Source organism: Sinohyriopsis cumingii, chromosome 4 (genome assembly GCF_028554795.1).
Source record: "Sinohyriopsis cumingii isolate HCF-2022 chromosome 4, ASM2855479v2, whole genome shotgun sequence".
NCBI lineage: Eukaryota > Metazoa > Mollusca > Bivalvia > Unionida > Unionidae > Sinohyriopsis > Sinohyriopsis cumingii.
Window position 1 is genome coordinate 136,053,045 of NC_142964.1, and position 8,348 is coordinate 136,061,392.

Consider the following 8,348-nt stretch of genomic DNA (forward strand, 5'->3'; position numbering starts at 1 on the left):
ATCCATCGTTTGTAAGGCACTAAAGCTAGTTTTCGTCCTTCCATGGGGTTGTCAGGGGTCGATTCTGAGATCTTGGAACTTCCGAGGCCTTTTTATCTTGCTCCCACCAGTCCTCCCAACATGGTTCCCAAGACTCCTTTCAGTATGGGGCCTAACAAGAGAGGTAAAATACCTCCACGTTGCACTAACATCTTCTTTTTTTGACGAATGGGAATTTTCTTTTGAACCATTTGGCGAAGAACGTGACGATGCTTGCCTAAGCATTGTTTCTGGTGTTTGGACAAAGGGATCGTGCCTTTCAAAACGTTCAAACAACATTCGCACACGGTATCGATGACCTCTTTGGAGGCTGTTTGAATGAGTTTTTTTCGTAGGGGTGGAGAAGCTTTGGACAGGACAGATAACATCTCCCCATGTTTGGCTAAACGTGGTGGCAGTCCTTTCCTTTTCTTTCCTTGAGGTTTTCTGGAGGGTGACATCTTTGAGTCTTCAGGAGCACCAAAAAACACTGATACCCTTTTGGTTACAGGCCTTTTTTATACTGGAACGCGTCGCCACTGATTGTCTTGACGTCGTATTAGTCTGAGGACAGGCATGACACGTCGTGCAGGAGTACGTAACGGACTAAGTCGAGTCAGTTCTTGCTTGGACAAATCCAGTAAACTTTGTAACATGCCCGATCTTTCTTGAACTTTGATTTCGGGAGAAGGTACTTTGTGATCAGCAGCCACTGCCACTAAATTGGAAGGTCCTGCCACTGGGGAAGTTCTTTTGGGGGTCATCAACGGAGAAGTTCTTGGTGTGATCAACGTCTCCAAGAACTCTTCAGTTCTGGGTGTCATTAACGGAGAAATGGACAAACGTGAAGCTCCCGGAGACGCAGTCACCGCCGTGGCAGGTCGTGGTTTGCGAGTGTAAGGTTGCGTCCTGGCCGAAGTGCCTCTCTTGCGACTAGTTTTCTGTGGACTTTTCTTTTTCTGGGGGCTTCTTTTCTTTTTCCGGGGTGGTGGTGGTGTCTGGTCAGAGGAGGGTCCTGCCACTGGAGAAGTTCTCCTTGGGGACCTGGTCTTTTTCTTCTTGGGGCTTCGTTGGACTTTTGTCTTGGGTATAACTTTGGGGGCATTAGGATCCCATCTTAAGAGTGAGCGAATGATGACCCCTCCTAGAGTACCGCTCCCTCCAGGTTTCAAAATGATTTGTTTTTTGGTTTGAGTGTCGATGCGGGGATCGGCCAGTTGGACCAAAGCGACTTTGTTTCGATCGAAAAAGCGTTTGGTTTGATGAGGAATCTGAATGATTCCTTGGAGTAATTGACGTGCCGTCACCGTGAACCATCGTAAGACTTCTTTGAGACTAGCTTCTAAGACACGAGCTCGTATTTGTGGATTTTTTTCTCGACTGATGCCATACAAGGCACGAATCAATTTGACGGGAAGATGCGACTGAAGGGACGTCATGTTCGCACTGAGAGTGAGACAGACGAGAAAGGGTCTGAGGTTTTTATAGATTTTTTTTATGGGGAGTGAAATGAAGTCGAGGACGGAGACGTGTACAGGACAGGCCTTCCGTCTTGGCACCAGTGGTGAAACAAGTGGGTACGAAATCGCAAATCCTCGGGAGTCGTAGGTTTCAAATCGACGAGTAAATAGGCGTGTGGAGTTTGAATGGCATCGTCGTACGCCTGAGTCAGCCAAGGCGTTCCTAACTGTTTGGCTAAGACTTGCACTTGCGATTTATCTCGAGGGCTTTTAAACAAGACCACGTAATGCGCATTGAGACTGATGGTGCGATGGGCTTTACTTTGTTGAAACAAATTTTGGGTGATGTAAACGACACTGGCATTACGGTGATGCCCTTTGCGCGTGAACCACAGTTTAATTTCTTCTTCGTCTTCTCCTAACATGTCGTCGAAAATGACCAAATGGGTTAGACGGGAGTCAGAGACGATGCCGTCGTCTTCTTTAGGAATGCCTTCCACAAACACGATGGAATCGCCTTGACTTTCTCGCAAGAGGCTGTACGCCGATTGCCACTCTTTGTAACACCACACGATTCGTTGAGGGGGTCGATCGATCAAATGATGTTTATGTTCGATCAAACGTTTGACGAATTCGGTTTTGCCTGAACCGCTAGGTCCAGCAATGAGCATGTTAAAGGGATGGCGAAGATACAAAGCCTCCCAACTGGCACGATCTAAGCGTTCGTCGATGACTTTGACAGTAGAGGAAGAGGGAGCAGAGACAGCAGAGGTAGCCATGGTGTGAGAAATGTCACTTGTGACACGAAAAACAAACAAGACAAGAGTTTATATACTTTTTCAGAACACGTTTATTGAATGTTTCAAACATGAATACGAAAGACAAAAATGCATAAAAGCCAAAGGCTTAAGTACAAGAATAAAAGGCACATGATAACCATGAACGTGTAATAAACACAAGTGTCTGTACAACATGTTTTGGGTAAAGTTCTAACCAGTTCTGTAGTAGGGGTAAGGTCACACAAGTATCCTCCCGAAAGGGTCTTTCAGGCCTGTCCACGACAGTCCTGTCCTGGGTGACGGGTTCTTCTGGCACCGTCACTAACACAGGTTGAAAAGTAACTTTTTTCCTTGAATAACTCTCGTGTATACTGGGCCACCTCTTGTGTCCAAGCCTCAAAACCCTGGTCTCAGTGATGTCCAACATTTGACTCCTAACCAATCTGGTTTCTTCTTCGTCAACGACATGGTAAGTTACTTCAATGAACAATGAACTATCGATCTTGCCTAGGGTTCCTTTTTATATACAGACCAATACCGACGTGACCGTACGGTAAGGTGAAGTGATTGGGAAGTCGCACTCGCTTCTGGTATACAATTTGATAGACTTTTTCCAAGGGTCACCTGACGATGTGGTGAGTGGGTAAACGTACAATCTTGTTCGGTTGATAGGTGGTCACTTTAAAGTTTCCATCCTCTCCCGATTGCAAGGCTTCTTTCAATACCCCAAAGTTCACCACTCGACTGGTACGATGATTCAGAGTCAGTCCTTTCACTTTGCACGTCGTGTGCACTTCTCCTTGTTTGTCCCGGTATTCGTAGCCGTAATTTTTGGGACCACCACTGACGAAACTTAGAATCTTGTCGTCGGGATGCTCGTCTGTCCAGGCTCCTAAACGGTCTCCTTCGATGTCAGGGTGCTGTTGAATCGGGTGATGGATGTAAATGCAACTGTCCGTGTCAAAGTACAGGACGCGTTCTTCTAACAGTTCTAAAGCTTCGTACAATTTTAAGCGAGCATGAGCTGTCACGTAAGCCGCAATGATGACATTTCCAAAAGGGTCGTCTTGTACAAAGTCCAGATCTTCTTCGTAATTGACCAAGATCAAATCCTCTCGAACGACGTCCACGTGTTTCATGTATTTGGTTTTGTCGTGAATCATCTGGAAGTAGCGGGAAGGTTCTGTCAAATATTCCGTCTTGGGTAAACACGGTCGTTGTGCCATTTTACCCCACAAGCAATTTAACATCACTTTGGCAAACGATCGCCTGCCTTCGTTTTTTTCGATGTGGTCTAAAGAGATGCCTTCTTGTGCGTAGTATTTCTCTTTGAATTGTATTTGGTCTTCGGGAGTGTTACACCAGGAAGGATAGCCGCTGGCTTCTTGTTTCAGTTTCAAAAAGGCATCCACGTAGTCGGCGAAAATGCCTTTCTGAGTAGGGTCACCCTTGTGGTACTGTTGTGTCTTGGGAAAGTGGCAAATTTCGTACACTTCTAACAGTTGGTATCCCATGTCCAGAGCTTTGAACAATTCCACGCTGATCCACGTCCCCGTCAAGGCACGTTCTTCCTGGCTGTGATGGCAAGGTTGGTCCTGGTTGCACGTTTCGGCACAAGTACGGCACAAGGGAAACATCAGTTTGCCTTGACAATGGTGAGGTAAGACGGGATGGTATAGGTTCGTGGGAGGCAAAACTTTACACTTGATCAAGCCTTCGTATTGTCGAATGTTTTTCAGGTCGATGTGTTCCGTGAACAATTGCGGGTGCCCTACAGGAAAGCGACAATATTTGCACACGTAGGGATACAGCGAACACACGTCCAAGTATTTGATTTCTTCTCCTTTCTCTTCGTCGGCTTGGTACAGCAAACAGGTGGCATTGGTCCTTCCTCCGTACAAACTATCCCTCGGGTTCAGCGGGTCCATGAACTGGTAACTTTCCACGAGGCGTTTAAACTCGGGATCGGTTTTCAAACGGTGATCGTACTCGTGTTCCCACATTTCCACCACTTGGTATCCTTGCTGTTCTAACTTTAGGCGTCGCTGACAAGTGTCCTGGTACAAGTCTTCCATGGTTCGTTGCAAAAACTGATTTTTAGTGTCACGGTCAGGGTAACAGACGGGACATCCGTGAAATAAGCAACCGTTAAACTCGTACACGATCTTTGGGTTTTCTAAGTCCCAGCCATCGACCGAATACGTTCCGATGGTCTTTTCGCCTCCTCCGTTGCGGGCATGCTGAATCCATTTGTTTTCCTTGTCGCACAAGTAATGTAACCAACGTAGGGCTTTGACCGAGTATTGACGCTTGACATAGTGGGTCGTTTGAGGACTGATGACAGCCACGGTGTTTTCAGGCATGAATCGTTGGCGGTACACTAAGGAACACGCTTTGGCAATGGTGCAAGCTTCTTTCAAAGGATCGACCCCTCCGTGTTCCATGAACAGTTCTCGAAATTTTCCAAAGCAACGCCGTAAAATGTCCACGTCGGAACGACAATACTTTAACATTTCTTCCTGAAAGTCGAAGGGGTCAGAGGCATGAGCCTGGTACCAAGCGTAGAAAGCTTCTCGTTGTTCGGTACGCATGTTGTCGGGGTCGTAATAGTGAGCCTCAGGCAAATGGGGTAGAACGGCGTGTTGATTGGCTTCCGTATTGAAAAAGTGTGGAAAGTACCCTTTAGCCATTTCTGTCATTCCAAACGTTTTAGGCATTCGACTCAAAGGCATGGCCAAGTAACTCATCGAATTTTTAAACTGCACTTGTCCCACTTGCATGAAAATGATTTTGGCTCCGTTCAAAATCACTTTAGGACGTTCGGTGCCATGTTCCGTATAGTACCTCAAAAGAAACTGTCCATCGTATCCGGAGAAATTGTGAGCCATCACCGTGGCATGACGATGACAATCTCCGTAACGTTCGATGTCCTCTTGGCTCCACGTCTTGTCGATGGGGTTTAAGACCCATCGGGCAAATTCGGCTAACGTGTTTGGTCCCCGAAAGATTTTTTCACGCCCTCCGGGAATCTTGCTGCAGTGAGGGCAATGACTGAAGATAGGTTCTTGAATGCACTTCTCGCACGCTCGATGAGCCACGCAGAAATTAGGAATGTGAATGCCGGTCTCTTGCATGCATTCGAAATCGAAAAAGATGAAATTGCCTTTCTTCTTGTGACCGTCCTCTTTCTCTGGTGGGGGTTGGTATTTTTGCACGTAACATTCGTGTTCCAAGTCCACCATGTGGTGACAAATGTGACATTTTTTCTTTCCTCGACATATGTGTGTCTTGGCATTGTTGGTAAGTATGCCTTGTCCACACGTAGGGCACAATCTCAGGAGTTGACAAGCACATTTCTTCTGTGAACCTTGTGTTTTCAAATGTTGCTGGTAACAGGCAGGGCTGACAAACGTGTGCAGACAAGTTGAACAAGGCACTGGTTCTTCGCTCAGACAGGGTGGAGAGGCCAAACATCCTGGGCATTTCAATCCACAATGCTTGTGTTGCTCTCGATTGTTATAACCATAATCACATTTCTCACAATAATAACTGTATCCCAGTAATCCGGTGATACTGGTAATGGTATCGAAATGGTCATCGTGATAATAAAGGTGAATGTATTTTCCGTCCTTAAAATCCTGGCCTCGAAACAACAGAGACCCGCGCATTTCTTGAGGGTGCACTTTCAAGGTGTAGCGTGGAGCTAGGGCATCTTGCAATTTTTGCATCTCAGGAATGCCACAGGGTGTGTCTTTGGACAGGCCAGCTTGTTGCAACAGGAGTTCTGCTTCGTTTCGTTGTTTGGCTCGATCGGATCGTTGAATAGTGTTCCAGGTTCTTTTCCATTCTGTCGGGTCGTTCTTGTTGGCATAGGTTCGTCCCACCACGATGGCACGGGCTAAACACATCTGGTCATGAGGATTGTGAATTTGGACAAGACTACGCTTAATGCTGTGAAGCTCGTTCACCAATAACATCTTTTTGCGTCCTGTCCCTTGAGGAGGAGAGACGTGGGCCATTTTCAGTGTGGCTTTACCATCGGTGATGTCAAACTGGTCATTAGATTGTTGTACGTGTTGAATCTTGTCCATGATTTTGGAAGGGGTTAGTTCTGCAGGTCTGCTAAACTCGATCCAAACAGGCGATTTCAAACCGTCGTGATCTATGGATAGTGTCAAGCGATCGTCTTCTTTGGGTTGACATTGTCGCTTGAGTGCGGTGAGCAAAGAATCCCACATCTCGGTGATAAACCCTTCTGCTTTCTCCAAGGGTACGTCGGCCTTGAAATCTTTAAACTTCACCGTGTAGGTGTAAGCCGTGGTTCTAAATTTTCTAGAGGAGCGCTTTTCCGTCTCTCGAATGGAATAGTACTTTTCAGGGTTGACTAAGGGTGGTGAACTTGGTTTAGAGGGTTCGGATTCTGGTTCACTCATGTCCTCTTCAAAAAAACTGGCATGAATTTGTGCCAAGATTTCAGCCCTGGTACGAGGCGATAGATCACGTTTCTGCCTCTTACTTTCTTCTTCTTCTTCTTTCTTCTCGAATGAATGGGATCGTTTCATCTTGAGTGCAAAACGTCAAATGACTCAAGTTCAAACACCATAGACTAATTTATAGTCTTGGCAAACCAGCGTATATAAAAAGGGTGTGTCTTGTCCTTTCACTATTCATTTCACTCTCAAACCGAGGAGAACGATGGAAGAGACTACCCAGATGGAACGTTTCGTCAGAGCTTTGCGATGGGTCATTAGAAAATTCTCTTCAGACCAGCCGACGGACTACTCTCCTTCCTTTCGAGATAAGAGTCAGGATACTTGCTATATCTGTCAGAAGAAAGGGCATTGGTCTTCAGAGTGTCCAGACCGTCAAAAAAGAAAAAAAACAGGGGCTAAAAAAGACAAAAGTCAAGATACCTGTTATTATTGTAAAGAAAAAGGACATTGGTCTCCAGATTGCCCAAAAAAGAAACAAGAGGAGTCAGAAGAAAAGAAGGATTCTTCAGAAGAAGAGAGGGATTCTTCGGAAGAAGAGAGGGATTCTTCGAAAGAAGAGAGGGATTCTTCAGAGGAAGAAAGAAGACAATTCTATTTAAAAGAGGCAAAGAAACAGGAGAAGAAAAGAAGAAGGGAAGAAAATGAGGAAAAAACGGTGAAGAAATTCAAAAAACAGAGAGACTAAATAATGAGAAAGAAGAAGTGTACGAACTTTTTAAAGTGTTCTGTGGTGAATTGTGAATTGGATTGTAAAAAATGGATAAAAGAATACATGAATGATATAAGGTAAGTGTCTTTGAGTTTTGATTTTAAAATAAGAAGCTACACTCAAGCACTCATACACAGACACGTACTATAAGGGTAAAATGGGTGGGGTTTATTTTTGAGTTATTGGCAAATTGAAATTGTATTTCTTTTCGAGAAATGTGGGTGGCCCTGAAAAGGGCCTTTTTTCTTTATGGTATAGGAGTGAGTTTAACCAATCAACTTTAACTGCCTTAAGCCTTTGCCACGGCCAAGGCCTACTTCTGATGATTGGGTTGAAATCCCTAAGGGTGGTAGGACAGGCTTAGTCACAGGGTTGGCGTGTTTAGCTCGGGAAGGTCGTATTCTCTTCGGTCGTGATAAAGAAGTCTGATACATTTGTTTCAGACTTCTTAACTCCGCTAAAATGTCCAACAGTACCGTAGCCGTTTGATTTTCATCCTCTTGTTTCTTTGCTGCTACTTCTTCTTGCTGTTGTTGCTGTTGTTTTTTTCTTGTTGCTGTTGCTGTTGCTGTAGGAGAAAAGCTTGTTCCGCTTCCTTTTGTCGTTGCATAAATTTCTCCAATTCTTCTTTCTGTCTCTGTCTAAAATTCTCCACTTGCGGTAATGAAGAAGGTAACGAAGGTTCCGGAACAAATTCTTGCGAGGTAAGAAAATCCACAAAATCCCAATGTACCTCTTCTGAAAGTAAGTCCGGGTTCCCTTGGGCGGTCTCCCCTGCTGGTGCACCCCAATGGATCGTTTTCTGAGTTTCCGTCATGTTGAATCACTGTCGCATAGATTGACTGCACACAAGCGCTAACGAATCTATATAGACCACATGACGTCACAG